Here is a 20,179-nt window from a genome sequence, read left to right as displayed (position 1 = left end):
ACCTACCTAAAAAATGTCTTACAAGGGAAATTATCATGTAATCCAATATGTGTGGTCACTAAAAATCTTACCATCAAAGACTACCTAAAGATATGAAAAATTGCTTATGATAAATGTAAAATAAAAAAAGCTAGCTACAACACCGGTGTATAAATTATCCTAATATACATATGAAAATAGTGCATAAAACATTTATAGTTAATGTACACTTTACATTTGTGGTATAAATAGTATTTTATATGTGTATTTATGTCTATCACTGGAAGTTAACACAATAAAATGGTAACAGAAATGTAGATTTATGCATGAATTTCATTTTTTTCCTATTCCTATACATTTTCCCCAAAATGTTCATGAATATATACCACTTTTATAACTAAAGATAATAATGTTAAAATAATTTCTAAGGAACAAAACCAAAATACTTGATGTGGGGTCATGTGATACTTGGGCAAGTGAGGCCACCTCTCTCTCACTTCCAACTTCTGTAAAATGGCAAATAATTCCTAGCTTCCATTTTTGAGCTGGGTGCAGGGAGTGGTTGTGAGGATCAGACCACAATCAGATAAAACTAAATGATCATACGTATTATGACTTCTGATATATTTTCCCAAAATGTCTATTTAAAATGTCAATTAGAGCAATCAAAAGCTTTCCCATGCCTCCGCATTCAAAGCAGGATGAAGTTCCAGCTCTGTGGCTCCAGCCCAGCCCCTGCCAGCACTAACTCATCTCTGGTTCTCTCTGATCAGACTGATCAGACCTTAAGTTCCAGCCACACTGGCATATCCCTGGTTTCTGTGGCTCCTAATCTTTCTTCTGCCTCATCCCAGGCATCTAGGAAGACTAGAAAGCAAGTTTTATTTAAGAAATGGACAGAGCAGACTTCTCCAGAGAGAAGCGGGGGCCCAGAGCTGGGTGCCCCTGCAAGTGGGTGTGTCTTGTTCTTTTATAGACTCCAGAACCATCCCCCCCCCCCTTTCTTCTCAGTGTACCTGCCTAAGGGCAGGAAGGAGCAGCACAGGGGACAGTCACTTATGTTGGGAAGTGCCCTCCCCATCCCTGGGGGTGTTAGCAACCTGTTGAGAAGGTTAACTATTAGCAACCCGGTGATCCCATCATTCATTATCTACACTGATTGCCAGGCCCTTGACATCTGCCTCAGCTTGTTGAGGACTGTGACATTTCCTGTCCCTTCAGGCCAGTTGGGGCTGCAGGCACATTGCTTTTTTGGCAAAGAAAGCATATGGGGAGTCAGTATAGTGACTTCATTTTATATCATTATTCTCTTAATCTTATGTTCCCACCATCCTCATTCCCCTTAAAGGGTTGGTCTTAGGCCATTTTTTGACTCGGAATATTTTGGTACCCAAGGTAGAACTCCCTGTTTTAGCACCCACTGCTGAAATTCTGGAATACAAAACACACTTCCCAGAGGCAGTTTTTCTGACTCCACTGCTTTCTCTTTAGAAACTCAGACATTTGTCCATGTCAATTTGCTCTGCTCTAAAGAAAATGAAATTTTCCCAGTGACAACAGTTATTGCTCAAACTAATGCTCTGAAACCATTTCTTACTCCTTCCCAGACTGATCAGGACCCCAGGACCAGCCTCTCGGCCACTCCCCTCTTCCCACACCCAGATGTCCCAGAGAAGCAGTCAGGTTATCCATCCTTGAATGGCACATCCCTCATTTGAGTGATTTGAGAAACTGTCTCCTGCTCTTCCAGGGCAGGTCCTGCACATGGCCACTGACTTCAGATGGAGCTGGAGAGATGGCAAGAAAGAGTGATACCAGCACTCCCTTCAAGTTCTCCCATGTTCCAAGGGCTCCCAGTCAGGGAGTATAAAATGGGGTTACATTTACGTTCATGCTCCAGGTTGCAATGGTCCTGAACAAGCTCCTCATGTGCTCAGTCAGAATCTAGTCCTTCTCAAGGGGACCCTGGTAAGTTCTGGAATCACTTCAAGAGAGCCTCACATTGGGCACAGGCCAGGTTTCCAGCTGCAGAAGCTGCTTGTGGCTGCCCTGAGTCATCTCTTCCTCGGGCTTCCACTCACTCAGTTAGCTGCTTGAAGAAGCCTTGCCAAGGTCACTAATCCTCTGCAGGGCACTGTTCTGTGCAGAGGAAGGAAACCACCTCTTCCCATCCCAGGTTATTACTTTGTCACCTGGGTCTTAAAGCATACCAGTGTGTGCCAAGAATCTCACCAAATCTTGCATGAAAATAATTCCATTGGTTTCAGATCCTTATCCCTCTAGAGATACAACCCAGGCCTGGTGGGGATGGGTGGAAGAGACCCATGACATCCCTGCTGTCTTCTTCCAGTGAGAAAATATAAACTGCATGCATCTAAATGGAGGGGATGAGAACACTGGCAAAAAGTAGGTTCTAATTCAGTCAGAATTGCCCTTTGATGCACATCAGTGAAAAATGACAGGGTTAGATAAACAGAGGCTGCCTGCTCGCTCCATGTTGTTCTGAACTGACAGCGTGTGTTCTGCCGAGAAGACAGAGTCAGCAGAGCTCCTTCTGGATGGCAGGGAGGAAGTCAGAAAGGGTTCTTTTTACACAGACGAACATTCTGCCTCTCCTGGAGAGCACCGCCTGTTTGTTCTTTTCTTTCCTTTTACTCCCCTGAAAGCACTGTTCATTGAACCCAGATTTCCACTGGGCCAGCCCACTTCAGCAGAGCTAAGCAAGAGCAGTTAGCTCCCACTTTGAGGCCCCAGGGCAACAGGGCATAATAGAATCTCTCTGCAGCTCCCTCTGCACTGGGGAAGAGTCTATTCTAGGTATCCAGTTCGCATTTTCTCTTAAACTAGTACTAAATTGAAAAAATACATCAGTAAAGTCTGCCATTACCTGGAGTCAGCGCTTGGCCATGGATTTAGCACAGCCACATTTTGTCAGATGGAAAGTTACTTCTAATCATAAAATATCTTGGGAAGCTTTGGGAGCTGATTTTTTCTGTCCTTGGATAATCTGGTCCTGCTGACCTGCGGAGCAGCCTGCCAGCCGGCTGCCATCACCAGCGCAGATCACAAGCACCCTGGCACCTCAGCTCCGGTTCCTTTCCAACAGAGCTGCCATACCCGACTTGGTGAGCGATCTCTGGCTGCCATTCAGGGGGAGACAGATGGCTGAGAAATGATTTTCTGGAGTTTCCTGACCAGATTTCTCTCCCATGTATCATGAAGCAAACCATGGCTTTAAGATTCATCCCTGGAGTGGCAAGCAGCCACGGTCTCTGACTCCAATCCTGCTTGTTTGGGAAACGTCTAAACACTATGGGATTTGGGTCAGGGCTTGCATTTTAAGCAGCCCATTCTCATTTTCTTGGGCATAGGTGGCAGCAGGTAGGAGGCCTGGATTTTCATAGCTGGTTTTCAATCAAAAGAAGGCAGCAAAAACCAGTGAGATCAGGTACATCTAAAATGGCACCAGGTGTGGGATAGAACTAGCCCATCTCACCACCCGGAGATGAAGAAATGTGCCCTACCTGGACTGCCACCCTCCCCTAACCTGGGCATTTCACATGTACTAGCTGGTTTACTCCTTGCAGCTCTGACCCTAGCCATTTCATCAATAATGACATCTTTTTCTCTCTTCACTAAGTTTCCTCCTTGTTGGTCACCTCTGCTCAGGTAACTTCCAGGGATTAATGACTCACAATCAAGCTAACTCATCCTTCCAAGTCCCCAACACATTTGCACAGTTGCCCAGATAACCTCTTCAGCCTCACATTGAGGACCAACTCCCACCATGCACCATGCTCACCCCAGGACCATCCCTGGGTCCTTTTCTCTTTACCTACCATAACCCCCAGTCAGGAAGTCCAGCCATACCCCTGTGAAAGAGCACTTGGCTCCATCCACCATGACTCACCACCCTCTGCCACTGTTCTGGTTCAGGTCACCTCCCTGCCACAACCAGGCCCTGTAGGAGCACCCCTCCAGTCCATTCTGGATCACAACCAGGGAGATCACTCTCAGCTCCCTGATCCTTTGTTGCTCAGCTTGAAATGCAATTGTTCCCTAAATTGTCCTGAATCTGCTTAGATGTCCCTTCATGATCTGGCTCTGCCCCCACTTCAATGTCACCCTTCCATTCCAGTCCTGGAACTCCTTCTCCATATATTTGACAACTGTGATTCCATAGTGGACTTTTTATTTCTTCCTCCAAACCTTTGAAAGCTATGCCCTCTGCCTGGGATCCTCTTACCCACGGCTGTTGATCCCCATTTGCTCCAGCCTCCCCGTGGTTGGCTGATTCCTATTGGCTCTGGTTTTGGCTGAGATGCCACCTCCTCTCAGAAGACCAATGGCATTTTTCTTGTCTGTTCCGTTGTCACTCTGTCCTTACCCTTTGCATAGTATCGCATGATTCTCCACTAGACTGTAAATTACTGAAGGACAGAAACAATGTCTCGCTCACCATCGAGTCCTTAATGCCAGGCACAGGGTATGGCACATGAGAGGTGTTGAGTAAGTAGGTGAAGGAAGACACTTGCCCAAAAGTGCTCAGCAAGTAGATGATAGAGTTGAGATTCAAGCCCAGTCCTGTTGGTCTCAGAGACCGTGGCCTTTCCTTTGCACTTTGATGACACAAGCACCATTGCGTGGATTTTTAAAAACTAGGCTGTATGACCTCTGGATCTAATACAGCGTCTTGGGAATAACTTCAGTGAACTCTTAAAGGTGCTTTGAATCTGACATTTTGAAATCAATTCTGAGTATTCATCATTCATCCACTTACTATTCTGGTCCGGAAGACAGATCTCTTCCTACTCTCTGCAAATTGACTGACTTAGTCTTCAAGTTACCTCCTCTTTCCTCTCAGAGCAACACCTTAGCTACAGTGCAATTTGCTTCTTAGTACCGTCCTATGTAATATGCCTGAAGAGCTAGAAAGAAACTGAACAATCCCTGTGCTTTCTTACAGAAGAAAATTGCTTGCATTTCTATCCGAAGATTGTGCCAACTGGTTGATGCGATGTGACCCATTAGTATGACAAAATTCAATCAGCCTGGGAATTTTAAGCAGAAACCAAAGAAAAGCCTCTCATTCAGCAGCGATCATGATAAACACAAATCACAATATTTTCACTTACACGAGCCATGGATAAATTGCCTGATCTACCTCTGCTTTATTTAGATGAAAGATGACGTGTAGCTGGGGAGTACAAAGACTCAGAAAAAGCCCTGAAACCTTCAAAAGTGTGTTGGACTAGTTTTTCCTGCCAGATCACTGGTTCCATGAGGCAGAATGAGCACAATACACCAGGGTTTCCCACAGGTCCCTGTTCACCTCAGTGAGATTCTCCACTGATAAGGGCCCTGGGGCATGATCACATGAGATTCCAAGCAGTTCCCACCATGGCCCACTCTGAAATGGGAGCTCTTCACTTGTCTCCTAACACTCAGCTGCTCAAATGAGAGGATACTGAAAATGCCCCCTTTAGATCTGATCTAGCCAAAGTGGGCAGTTGTAGATGAAACTGGCCTCAAGTCGATAACTTCTGAATCTGGGGAATGGCTATGTGGGGAGCTCTTGTTTTAGTCTCTATTCTCTTACATATTTTTGAAATTTTCCATAAATTAAAAAATTTTAATGCTATATTTGAGTGTAATAGGGTATAATTTTTCTGAGGAATAATTTGGTTTTATATATTCAAAAGTCTTTAAAATGTGCAAAATTTGTGACTCAAAAATTCTACTTCTAGGACTTCATTCTTAGGAAATAACCATGAGTGTGTGAAGAGATTTATCTACCAGAATGTTTTCTACAGTCTTATTTATAAGGGAGAAAAAGGAAACAACCCAAATATTCAATTTAATGAAGACTGATTAAATGATGGCATGTATTAAAATGGACTACTATACAGTCATTAAAATAGCCTTGGGATTGGTGATGCCAAAGAGCAGCCATCACTTCATGCTCTGTTGGTGGAAATGACTTGAGTAACTTCCTTCGTTGGTGAATTATTATTGTAGATCATTGTTTAAATGTATGATATGATCCACTTTCTGTTGTTTATAATGCAACACCGTAGAGTGAATAAGTTACAAAGAAAAGAGGTTTATTTTGGTTCGTGGTTTTGGCCTAGGGTGGAGGGGCTGCATCTGCTGAGGCCCTTCTTACTGGCAGAGTCCTGAGGTAGCTGAAGGCATCACACGATGAAAGACAGGGAGCTCAAGTGTGTGCTTATGTCCTCTGATCTCTCTCTTCTTATAAAGCTACCAGTATTCCATCATGAGGCCACTCTGATAACCCTACCTAATCCTAATTACCCCTCAAAGACCCCACCCATAAATACCACAGTCAAATTAAATTTCCACACTCTTCATACTTCACAACGGGGATTCAACTTTAGCTTGAGTTTCAGAGGGGTCAAACCATAGTTGTTTATATATACGTTGACCCAGCAATTACATTTTTAAGACTTTTACCCATGAACAGACAAAAATGATTATACTGAGATGCCGCAGTGTTCTTTATAGTAGGAAAAAGTGGAAATAATATAAATAAATACAATTAGAATAAATTATAGTTTGAAGGGATCATTTGTATATAAGAATAATTACAGCTAACATTTTAAAAGCTTATTCAGGTGCAGGTGCTGTTCTAAGTGCTTTACAATTGTTAGTTGATTTAATGTACTGTTATGAAAATATCTCTTTCAGTTAGTCATCACTGCATAACAAAATGCTCTAAAAATATGCATCTTAAAAAAATAAACATATTTATTGTTTCATTGACCTTAGGCAACTGCTGATTTGGGATAGGTTCCCTTACAAGTCCTGTGATCGGCTGGAGTAGGCTAATTTGGAACTGTTGTGGCTGGGACAATTGACTTCAGTGTGAACTCTCAACTCCCAACAGGCTAGCCTGGGCTTGCTCATGGGGCAGCGGTAGAATTTCAAGAGAGCACGTTAGACCTCTTGATGCGTACAGGCAGAACAGGCACACTATCACTTCCAGCATGTTCTGCTGGCCAAACTCAGATTCAAGGGATAGGGAAATAGTCTCCCCTTCTCTATGGCAAGAGCTTCAAAGACATGTTTCCAAATTAAGACAATGGGGAGGAGGAATAATTGGGACCATTTTTGTGAAGAATTTTCCACCTGGCGAAGTGAACAACCGTGTCTAGTTCTAGTTTGCTCCTGTTGGTCCAATAAAAGATAAAACACCAGACACCAGACTCTCTCTCTCTCTCTCTTTCTCTCTCTCTCTCTCTCTCTCTCTCTCTCTCTCACACACACACACACACACACACACACACAAGATTGCGTGGGAGATTGGAAGATTTCTGCCAGGTACACAGAATTTCTATTCGCTATAGTTCCCCTAGTGAAAGGAACTGGGATGTGAGATGAGAAAAAGACTTTCTTTATATTGAATACCCTTTTATGTTGTTTGAATTGTTTTGCCATGTGAATAAGCTAAACTTTTTTTTTTTTTGGGGGGCGGGTACTGGGGATCGAACCCAGGGCCTTGTGCTTATAAGGCAAGCACTCTACCGACTGAGCTATCTCCCCAGCCCCGAATAAGCTTAACTTATAAGTTAAAAACTAGATTAAAAAATTAAAAGATGTCCAAAAAGAAAATAAAAATGCATAGAATTAAATGAAAATGCAATATATCAATATGGGATGCAGCTAAAGTATGGTTGAGAGGGAATTTTTGGTTTTGTTTTATTTTGTTGTTGTTTGTTGCTATTGATGTTGTTCATAGTGCTGAGAATTGAACCCAGAATGTCACAATTGCTAGGCAAGTACTCTACCACTGAGCCACATCCCCAGCCCTGACAGTGAAATTTATCACACTAAATACTTACCTTAAAAAAGACGAAAGGTCCTAAATCAAAATTAAAAGAGAAAATATTGGAAAACCATATTATCTAAGAACATTTAAAATACAAAAATGTCCTTAAATAGTGTTAATGAAAACCCACAGGTTATAGGTTGTGTGAACTATGACATATAAATAAGAATATTGAAAAGCTAAGATGACACATGCCCAAATATTAATATTGGGGAGGAAATCACGGGTAGTTTTTCATTTTCTTCTTTGTGAAATCTACATTTTCTATTTTTCTCTATTTTTTCCTACAATTTACATGTGTTATGATTTTTTTTCAGACTGTAGAAATGAAGACCCTGTAAAAAGAAGGAGCAGAGACCCAAGGACCTGGGGGCCAGCCCCGGCCTCATGTTCTTAGCTCTCTTCCCCTGGGTGTCAGAACACCGAAGCAGGGATTACTGTTCTACAGGTTTGACCAGCCAAGGGAAATCTGTGTCCATATTCAGGTTCAACCTACAGCCATTCCCTTTCCTCCTCACAACAGTCATGTTAGAATGAAATTATTAGTCACATTTAACAGACGAGGGAATAGAGACCCAGGTCAGGGTGGAATTCAGCCTGCGGACTGAGGGAGTCAGAGGCCACCACTCCCTCCCCAAGGTGAAGTCTTGAGGCAGGGCCTGTCCTTACTGCCCTGACTTCCACTCTTTTGAAGTTTGGAGTGTCCACTAGAACTGGGGACATAGTGACAAATAAGATCAACCTAGTCCTTACTTCATGGAGTTATCTTCCAGTAAAGAAGATAAACATAAAGTGATATGAAGAGGAAATTCTTCATGACAATTGTGCTGAGGGTTTTGTGATGGGCTGACAGATCTGGCTCCATGAGAGTGTTATAGGCCAGACTCTAAGGGAAATGACTGAACAGACTCCATTTTGCTCTGAGACTCCATGTTACATAGGAAATAAGCTTCTCCCATGGGAACACCCCACCTCTGTGCCCATCATCAGTTACTTAGCGTGACATGTTTAACAATACAGAATGATAATTCCTATGTAAAGAAAAATTGCTCTCTTTTGATTCCTATTGCTCCTAAACAATGTACCATGTGAACAGTGATTGTATGGATGTTAGTAACCATTCTTTAGATTGTACTTAGGTGACCCACTTCCCCCTCGGCCGATGATCTCATGATGTTAGTTTGTAATTTCAAATCATAGCAACAGATAATTATGATTAATGTAATTTTTGGTATAAGAACCCCTACAACCCTGTGGTCGGGGCTGTTCTCCCAATAGCCATTTTTTGGGGGCATTGTGTGAGACAGTCAGCCGGCTGGCTTAATAAAGACTCTCAAATTTGGACTTCTCAGTGGTGATCGGTCTGTTCTTAAGTTGCGTCCCTTAACAGGTTTCACAGAAGAAGTGTAGGCTCCAACAGGGCAGAGGACAGTGAGAGCTGGTGGGACCTGGTTGGTCAAGGCCAACTGTTCAGGGACAGGCGTGTTAAGCTGAAATCACATGATTATCAATGTAAGGAAAAATGCAGCCCAGCTCGGGACCGGCAGTTCCAGCCCCTCCTGCGGAACTGCCGCTCCCCCGCGCCCGTCTCAATTGCAGCTCAACAATAGCTCCCAGAAAAATCCACGGGGGACACAGGGCCTCACACAAGAGACTTTATTATGCGGACGACTAGCGCATCCGCTCCAGGGTGAAAAGAAAGGAAAAGAGAGAGATGGCGTGGACGCTTGTCCCAGATATTGGAATCTCCCGGGTTGGAAGGAACCAATAGCAGAGGAGAATACTTGCAAGCTGACTGATGGACCAATAGCTAGCTAACATGTTAGGACTTAACGTGGGAAGCAGGAAAATGGCTGTAGCGTAGGCCGGAAATTCCTGTAATGTAAGAGGCAGGCAGAGCACAGATTGACAAGTGGTTGGGAGGTGGGGAGAAATGGCTGCACCTGGAAGTGCGGAGTATCGGTTTTGTATTACAATCAACATCTGTGCTAGACCCAGGAAGTCCTGCATCCTGTACATTTTCCAGTGAACATTCCTTCAGCTGTCACAGTGCAGTTGAGGAAGGAGCACCAGGACTCTTGATTTCAGTCTTAGCTTGATGGTTTGCTAGTTCTGTGACCTGGGCAAGGCATTTGCATCTCAGAATTCCTGTTTTCTTATCAGTAAAAATGAAAAAGTTCAATTACCCAGTAAAATCTAAAATCCAGAACCTAAAACACATCAAAACTGAGCTGTTAATGTGTATTTGACCTTTGCCTCCCCTGATCTTCCTCCCTGATTGCTGGGGCAGTCCTTAAAGCTCCTCCACCCACAAACCCCAACAACCTACAAACCAGAGTTTGAAAACTGCTGATATAGGTGATTTCTGAGATCCCCTCCAGGTGTAAAATTAATATGAATTTGATATAGGGATCTCACTCACATTTTCTACCATACATGGATATGGAGGGCAATAGGGCTGTGACATGACAAAGCCATCAACTCATGCATTCAATGCCCACTCCAACCCCCTTCTAAAGTGCCTTCCTTATCAATGAGCTGAAGAGCTAAAAATAAAAAATGCATTTCTCAGATTCTTTGCAGTTACTGTTTTACACATGACCCAGGTCCACCAAGCCAAGATACCCACATGAGGTATCTTGAGATAGATATCTTGAGAAGGCAAGGTAAGAAATACCTTCCAAGTCAGGGCCTATGTGCAGGCAGGAAGAATTCTCTTATTTCAGGGAGGATCAACATTTTCTAGGCCTGCAAAAGATTAGACGAGGCCTACCTCCATTCGGGAGGGCAAACCATAGTACTCTATATATTTAAATGTTAATCTCAACTAGAAACAATCTCACAGAAATACCTGGAATAAATGTGTGACCAAATGTCTGGGCACCCCACAGACCAGTCAAGTTGACACATAAAATCCCAGACAGTGATCCCCAGTTTCTTTTAGGATTGATCAAGAGAACAGAGGGGTCTCACTGGAGCTTCTGACAGGGATGTGTCTCACTGTACGGGATACCACCTTCTAGGCAATTCAGAGGTCTTCCCGCCTGTAGCAACCCTTATGACTGAGGACAGGCCCAACTCATGCAAAGTAGAACCCAGACTGATAAAGTTTGAGAATTTCAGCTTATGAGGGAAACGTTCAAATCCTTTTTCACAGTCAACTCTCAGGTCAGCTTCCCTTCCTTGGTACAATATTGACAAATGAGAAATATTTTCTGTCCTCAGCAGTCTGTCATCCTGATCTGACTTTGTAATAGCCTTATTTATTGCGTAGTGCCTGTCCCAGACCACTTATGTTATTAACACCCATTTGTCCCTATTATGATACATTTCTGCTTGGGTGTCTTGTCATCAGAGTCCCAACCTCTTTACATGAGTCTTGTCATTCTCTAGACAATTGGTGTTGATGTCACCTGAAAATACCAACATGTTAATATATTTTCTCCTCACTATAAACCTTGGAAACAGAGCACCAAAGAGGCCTTTAAAAATGATAAGGTTTCCCATTTCATCAGTCTTTCCAGGATGGATCAGTCTTATTTTTGAGCAATTTCCAGGAGCACACACTCTCTGAGTCTCCTCAAATTAACAATTATTTAAACAATGATTTGCGTCTATGAATATTGTCATATACACCTCCTTGTTGTCAGTTAACAAAAAGAAAAAATATCAACTTCCACAGGAAAATTTGCCAAATTCCACAAAACCTGTTCAATCATTTGGTCAAATTAAGTAGAAAATTTTATCCCCTGACAGGAACTGTAAAGCCAGTTTCACGGATTAAATGGTTCTCTGCAGAACTTTTCCCTCTGGAGAATGAATCAACTCTGTTGGGAATGACGGTTTTTTAAACTCTGATTGAACCTTAAAGTCAATTTTACTACAAGTATACAATTTTAATTCTCTTAAAATGAAACTTATAAATTCTGAAAATTTAAACTATAAAGCCATGGCCTCTTTTTTACATTCGATGGCAAAACTATGTTTGAAGTGTTCCATGTTTTTTAAAAACAGATTTTGACTAACTGTTTCAAAGGGCCACTCCTGGTTTAGCAAGTGGATTAACTAAATTTAGTACTTATTCACTCTTTTCTACCATGGGAGCTCACTCCTTTGGATCCTGGTCACATCTGTTTTTTTCCATTATGATGTCACTTTCTGGCAGATGTCCCCCTCACACCATGGACACAAGAAAATTGGAAATATTAAATAAGAGTAATGAAATAATCTTGTCTCTGGGCCTCAACCAAACCCTCAGCCAAACATCTCCCCATGCAGAGGCTCACCCACATTCTGCCTCTCTCAGACAATGTCCCTCTCATTGCTGACAATCCCTGTCAGCCTGGTGGAGGGAAGCTGGTCACCCCTGGCAGGTTGCAACATCCACATTGAAACTCCCTTGCCTAGCCACATCTCAGTTCAGTCACTACCCTGAGGTACCCAGGGCCACAGTTTTTTTCTTTCTTCCTTCCTTCTTTCCTTCCTTCCTTTTTTCCTTTCTTTCTTCTTTCCTTCCTTCCTTCCTTTTTTCCTTCCTTCCTTCCTTCCTTCCTTTCCTTTTCTTTCCTTTCCCTTCATTTTCTTCCTTTCTTCCTTCCTTTCTTTCTTTCCTCATCCTGGGAAATTTCATGCTCTGATTTTCCTACAGCTCCCAGTATTATTGATCTTTTATATGATTTACATTTCCAAAGTGATGTTGAAGATACTGATCATCATCATCCCCACATGAGGAGATGTGCGTTAATCAGTTTTTCATCACTGTGACCAAAAGACTGGACAAAAATAACTTAGAGGAGGAAAAATTTACTTTGGCTCACAGTGTCAGAGATTCAGTTCAGGTTGACTGACTATATAGCTCTGGGGCCCTAGGTGAGGCAGAACATAGGTGCAGGGCATGGCAGAGTAAAGACATGACAGCCAGGAAGCACAGGGAGAGAGATCCATGCACCAGGGACAAAATGTAAACCCAAAAACAAGCCCCAGGGGACCCACTTCCTCTAGCCACGCCCTACCTGCCTACAGTTACCACCCAGTTAGTCCATTCAATTAGGTTACACCTCTCATCATCTAATCATTTCACCTCTGAATATTCTTACATTGTGTCCTGCAATGAGGTTTTTAGGGACACCTCATATCCTAATCATAACACTTATACATAGCACTAAGCACTTTCCGTGGATTAGCCTGATCGAGCTTGCTACACTCTCGTTTGCTTTGGTGAAGCAAGGAACAAGAGCTTTAGAATCTGTCTGGGTTCCAATTCCAGGCCTGAGATCTTCGATAAATTACAAAGCTTCTCTAAGCCTTTTTCCTTGACTGTGAATGGTGATAGTAATAGGCCCCAACCTCAAAGTGCTGTTATAAAGATTCATGAAAGGTGTGTGTGAAGCATCTAGCAGAGTGCCCAGCACACAGTAGGTGTTCAATACATGCTAGCTTACTTTAAGGATTCCCATCTGTGCAACCTACAGATGCCCCAGGCTCAGCCATCTCCCGGTCTGGAGCCTCTGCTACCCTCAGCCTTCCCCTTCCCACCTGCTCCATATTTCCTCCACTTCCCAAAACTGAGCCAAGACACCTTGGGTCTCTCCTACTTTGGGATGAATTTCCTTCCCAGTATGAAGACAGAAGAGCCACACTTTCTCCTCTGTTCTGCTTTATTCTCAATCTACAGCTTGATAGGGCCCCTGGTGATGATCCTGAGAAGACCAAAACTGGGATCCAAGTTCATGCACTGGGACCCGCTTCTGTGGTCCCACTAACCAAAGTCCTATGCAATTCTTTCTATACTAAGGTACTTAATTTCTCTCAATATCTCCTTTGCTCTTAAAAGAAGGGAATGACTTCTTTTCATTCTTGGTTTGAAAAGAGCTGACTCATCCTGGCACAGGGTCCTCTTTCCAGCCTGGAAGCTGCCATCATTATGGTCTGTTTGAGCAGCACCAGACCACAAAGAGACTGACGCTCCCTGTGCCTCTCATAGACATACCCTGCACTTTCAAATGCATGAGTGCCATCGTGACAAATACCATGCAAGACACTTTATAAGCTTTACTGAATAAAATTGTTGTCACCAGCGTATGCTGAAACTCACAGCCAAGATCATGCGATGGTGTTCAACATGTTTGACATTAAAAGGAGGTCTTCTTATTTAAAGAAGCTGGAAACCTGTCCTTGTGGAACACTGGAAGGGAAATTGGGATGTTACCTGGGAATGCAATACTGCACAAATCATGTCTCCTCGGACTTCAGCTGGAAGAGTCGACCTCTAAACCCCAGCACTAAAATTTTATAAGTCTAAAATCACTCTCTCCTAGCTACGTGAAGATGAATATTTATAAGAATGGCTGACATTTTTGGAGGAAGGAAACGATAGAGATAGATGTGCTCTATACTCACATAAAACAAATGGCAGGTCAGGGTCTGTTAGTTCTTCTAGCTTATGTTATTTTCTGTTACTTGTATCTCTCCTCTCCTCTTCACTTTGCCCAGCCTTGTCACTGATTGTTCTTAGATCATCCCCTCCTTCGCCTCCAGCATCCTATATGTGTCTTAAAAGATTTATTAATGTTGATATTTTCTCAGCAATTATAAGGTAGCTATTATTGCCTCTCTCCACTACTTCTCCATTCCACTTGCCTAGTTTTATTTTTGTTTTCCCTGCCCTCCAAGACCTCTCCTTGAACAGATTGCTTTCCATTACCACAGTCTTAACGCTCTGTTTCAAGCCAAACTGTCCTCTGTCGCCCTTTTCCCATCTTGTGTTCCTCAGTGGGAGTTGTAATTACAAACACTCCAACTGTTGCTTAAACATTTGCCCCCTTTCTATGAAAGCTTATTTGAAAAGGATGAAATCCTTACAGTCCTCTCATCCTGCACAAAACTCAACTCAAAATGGATCAAGGACCTAGGAATTAGACCAGAGACCCTGCACCAAACACAAGAAAAAGTAGGTTAAAATCTCCATCTTGTTGTCTTAGGTCCAGACTTCCTTAAGAAGACTCTCAAAGTGCAAGAAATAAAAGCAGGAATCAATACATGGGATGGATTCAAACTAAAAAACTTTTTCTCAGCAAAGGAAACAATCAACGATGTGAAGAGAGAGCCTACAGAGTGGGAGAAAAATCTTTGCCATACACACTTCAGATAGAGCACTTATCTCCAGAATCTATAAAGAACTCAAAGAACTTTACACCAAGAATACAAATAACCCAATCAATAAATGGGCTAAGGAAATGAACAGACACTTCATAGAAGATCTACAAGCAATCAACAGATATATGAAAAAGTGTTCATCATCTGTAGTAACAAGAGAAATGCAAATCAAAACTACCCTAAGATTCCATCTCACCCCAATTAGAATGGCGATTATCAAGAATACAAGCAACAATAGGTGTTGGCGAGGATGTGGGGAAAAGGTACACTCATACATTGCTGGTGGGGTTGCAAATTGGGGCAGCCACTCTGGAAACAGTGTGGAGATTCCTCAGAAAACTTAGAATAGAACCACCATTTGACCCAGCTATCCCACTCCTTGGCCTATACCCAAAGGACTTAAAATCAGCATACTACAGTGATGCAGCCACATCAATGTTTATAGCAGCTCAATTCACAATAGCTAGATTGTGGAACCAACCTAGATGCCCTTCAGTAGATGAATGGATAAAGAAACTGTGGTGCATATACATGATGGAATATTATTCAGCCATAAAGAAGAATAAAATTATGACATTTGCAGGTAAATGGATGCAGTTGGAGAATATCATATTAAGTGAAATAAGCCAATCCCCAAAAACTAAGACTGAATGATTTCTCTGATAAGTGGTTGATGATGCATTATGGGGGCGAGGGGAGGTAAGGGAAGAAAGGAAGAAGGATGGATTGTGTGGATGGAAATGAGGGTGGGGAGTGGGTGGGGGAAGGAAAGATAATAGAATGAGACAAACACCATTACCCTATGTACATGTATGAATACACAAATGGTATGACTCTACTTCGTATACAACCAGAGAAACGATAGTTGTATTCCATTTGTGTACAGTAATTCAAAATTTAAAAAAAAAATCCTTACAGTAGAATACGGTGTTGACATGCTCACCATCAGGGGGTGCCTTTGTGGGGAGGGGGTTTTCTGGGTCTTTGCATCACCTTTCCTTCTCCCCCCACCATCCCTGATCCACTCTAGCTACCTCTGCCCCACCCATCAGAATGCCTCTCTATGTCTTCTGGAAAGTCAATCAGAAAACCCATATTAGAAGAAGGAGACTAGATTCTTATCTCTCACCCTGCGGGAAAGTCAACTCAAAATGGATCAAAGTGGGACTGGGGAGATAGCTCAGTCGGTAGAGTGCTTGCCTTGTAAGCACAAGGCCCTGGGTTTGATCCCCAGCACCCCCCCCAAAAAAAAATGGGTCAAAGATCTAGAAATTAGACCAGAAACTATGAAACTCCTAAAGAAAACATAGGATCAACACTCTAACATACAGGTGCAGGCAATGACTTTCTCAGTAAGGATCCCTAAAACTCAGGAAAGAATGCCAAGAGTTAGTAAATGGGATGGCATCAAGTTAAGAAGCTTCTGCACAGCAAAGGAAACAACTGGGAATGTCAAGAGAGAACCTACAGAAAGGGAGAAAATCTTTGCTAGCTACTCTTCTGACAGGAAATTAATATCTAGAATATATAAAGAACTCAAAAAACTTACCACCAAAACCCCCCAATAACCCAAACAATAAATGAGTAAATAAACAGATGCCTTTAAAAAGAAATACAAATGGCCAATAAATATTTGGAAAAAAATGTTTAGCATCAATAACAATAAGGGAAATGCAAAGCAAAACTGAGATTTCATCTCACTCCAGTTAGATTGACAACTATCAATAATATAAATAATAATAAATGCTGGAGAGTATGTGGAGAAAAAAATGAACATTTTTATACTATGGGTAGGATTATAAATTAGCACAAACATTATGGAAATCAGTATGGAAGTTCCTCAAAAGATGAGGCATGGAACCACCATATGACCAGCTGTACCACTCCTCAGTATTTATCCTGAAGAATTAAAGTTAGCATACCACAGTGACACATGCATATCCAGGTTTATAACAGCACAAGTCACAATAGTCAAACTATGGAACCAGCAAGGTGTCCATCAACAGATGAATGGATAAGGAAAAGATGATATATATATACACAAAGGAATTGATTTCAGACAGTGAAAAATGAAATTTTATTATTTGCAGGAAAATGAATGGAACTAGAAAGCATTACGTTAAGTGAAATAAGCCAAACTCAGAAGGTCAAGGGTCATATGTCATCTCTCATCTGTGGAAGCATGAGGAAAAAGGAAAAGAAAGGTAGTGGGGGGAGGTATCTCATGAAAATCAAAGGAAGGCCTGTAGAGGAAAGGGAGCAGGAGGAGGGAGGGAAAGGGGACATACTGGGAATGATATTAGTCAAATTACATTGTTATATTGTGTACATAGACAAACATGTAACAATGATTCTCACATTTATGTACAACATAATCCACCAATTTTGAAAAGACAGGGGAAAAAAAAGAAAATCTTCTCATTCCAAGTATGTATTAAGTATCTGTGAGGGGCCACAGCCTCTCCCATAAAATAAGTTCTACAATATGTACAATCAGAAAAAGGAGAAATTATACTCCATTTACAAAGATCTATCAAAATGTCAAAATGCGTTCTATTGTCATGTACAACTAATTAGAACAAATTTTTAAAATTAAAAAAAAAAAAAAAGGAGGAGTTTTCCAGATGGCGGACTAGGGGGCGGCTGCATTTCACTTTGCTCCAGGACGCAGGATTCAAAAGAGGAGATAGTGAGAGACTTGGGACCAACTCAAAGCCGCCAGGTGAGTCTCTCCCGTTGGAGAGGCTCCCGGATGGGGCGGTAACCCCGGAACGCAGGGAATTTGTGAAGTAGAGTTGCTCGGCGAGACGCCCCTCCCCCCTGCTGGAGCAGTAAACACGGACAACTGGGATCATCGTAGAGGAAGCGGCTCAGCACAGCGCTTGGACTCGGAGCAACCACTGGGGCTCCGGGCGGCTGCGTGAGGAGGAGCTGCGGGGCAAGCTGTTTGGACTCAGAGCTACCGCTTCTGAACACCAGGGGGTTGCCCGGAGAAAGAGGAGAAGCGCGGCAGATCGCTTGGTCTAGGAGTGACTGCATCAGAGCCACAGGTGGTTGCCAGAGGAGGAGCTGCGTGGCGAGCTGTTTAGACTCAGAGCGACCGCTTCTGAACACCGGGGAGCTGCCTGGAGGAAGAGGAGAAGCGCGGCGGGTCGCTTGGTCTGGGAGTGACTGCATCAGACCTACAGGCAGTTGCCAGAGGAGGAGGTGAGTGGTGAGTTCTTTGGACTCAAAGCGACCGCTCCTGAACACCGGTGGCCTGCCTGGAGGAGGAGCGTGGTGGGTCGCTTGGTCTCCGAGTGACCGCTCCTGAACACCCAGGGGGCTACCCCGAGGAGGAGGAGGAACAGGGCGGGTCACTTGGCGGGTCACTTAGGTCACTTGCCTAGGGCTACGGGCGGTTGGCAGAAGGAGGAGACGCGAAGTGAGTTGCTTGGACTCCTAGTGACTGGGTCGGAACACCGGACGGCTGTCCAGAGGAAGAGGTGTGTGGCGGGTCTCTGGGTCTCGGAGCTATTGTACGGGGCTCCAGGAGGCAGCTCAGAGGAGGGGCCACATAGCCAGGCAATTAGGTGCAGAGCAGGGTCCCAGGACCTAGGTGGCTTCTTGCTGGAAGAGCCGCACAGAGACACGCCTAGGGGTGGAGCGAAGGTTCCAGGACTGCGGGCATATTCTCTGAGGAGAGGCAGCCTAAGGAGACTTGTCTGCGAAAGGTGAGGCTCCCAGGCCCAAGAGGTAGGTCCAGGCCCCTGGGAACATTGCAGAGGAAGACAGCCCAGCCCAGGCGGTAGTTGTAGATTGAGGGGAACCTCTAGGAGGGAAACTGATCAGCGAGACCTCCCCACCGGGTGAGTCTTCCCTGCTGGGTGAGGTTTTCCCACAAGGACGGTAAAACCAGAGACACAGGCACAAACAGGCCTTGCCTCAGCCTGCAGCCTAGTTCCCCTTTGGATGACCATTGGTCAACAAGTGGAGGCACCTCTGCCCACTAGCAGGGAATATACCCCACCTGAGGGTCACCAACCCTAGAGAGGCAGCTTCCTTGTGGAGCACCACATTATCAACTTCCTCCAAGACTTCAGGCTACTGAAGGATAAGAGGGGATATACTAGCAATCTTCAGGGATATTATAAGTCAATAGAGGAAATCTGCAATATCTTAATGATCCACTGATTCCTGAACAATATGAGAAAACAAGGGAAGAAAATGCCCCCAAAAATCCAGATGTTACATCAATAAAATCCAACGACAGCATGGCAGAAGAAATGACAGAAAGGGAGTTCAGAATGTACATAATTAAAATGATCAGAGAAGCAAACGATGAGATGAAAGAGCAAATGCAGGCATTGAATGATGAGATGAAAGAACAAATGCAGGCATTGAATGATCGCACCAATCGACAGTTAAAAGAGCAAATACAGAAAGCAAAAGATCATTTCAATTAAGAGTTAGAGATATTGAAAAAAAACCAAACAGAAATCCTTGAAATGAAGGAAACAATAAACCAAATTAAGAACTCCATAGAAAGCATAACCAATAGGATAGAACACCTGGAAGACAGAACCTCAGATATTGAAGACAAAATATTTAACCTTGAAAACAAAGTTGAACAAACAGAGAAGATGGTAAGAAATCATGAACAGAATCTCCAAGAACTATGGGATATCATGAAAAGGCCAAATTTGAGAATTATTGGGATTGAGGAAGGTTTAGAGAAACAAACCAAAGGAATGAACAATCTATTCAATGAAATAATATCAGAAAATTTCCCAAATCTGAAGAATGAAATGGAAAATCAAGTTCAAGAGGCTTATAGGACTCCAAATACACAAAATTACAACAGACCCACACCAAGGCACATTATAATGAAAATACCTAATATAGAAAATAAAGACAGAATTTTAAAGGCTGTGAGAGAAAAGAACCAAATTACATTCAGGGGAAACCAATACGGATATCAGCAGATTTTTCAATCCAGACCCTAAAAGCTAAAAGGGCCTGGAACAACATTTTTCAAGCTCTGAAAGAAAATGGATGCCAACCAAGAATCTTATACCCAGCAAAACTTACCTTCAAATTTGATGATGAAATAAAATCATTCCATGATAAACAAAAGCTAAAAGAATTTACAAAAAGAAAGCCAGCATTACAGAACATTCTCAGCAAAATATTCCATGAGGAAGAGATAAAAAACAA

At 42.9% G+C, this 20,179-nt stretch overlaps 1 non-coding gene across 1 annotated transcript; it reads right to left on the bottom strand.

Annotated features, from left to right (window-relative positions):
* Positions 1-7,464: 7,464 nt before the first annotated feature.
* Positions 7,465-7,542, bottom strand: Trnai-uau (transfer RNA isoleucine (anticodon UAU)). Its single transcript has one exon. It is a non-coding gene; the product is annotated as a tRNA-Ile (tRNA).
* Between the last annotated feature and the right edge of the window lie 12,637 nt (positions 7,543-20,179).

This window comes from Sciurus carolinensis, chromosome 1, assembly GCF_902686445.1.
Source record: "Sciurus carolinensis chromosome 1, mSciCar1.2, whole genome shotgun sequence".
NCBI classification, from domain to species: domain Eukaryota; kingdom Metazoa; phylum Chordata; class Mammalia; order Rodentia; family Sciuridae; genus Sciurus; species Sciurus carolinensis.
The sequence above is the reverse complement of the archived record's forward strand: the minus strand, read 5'-3'. Positions and strand labels throughout refer to the sequence as shown.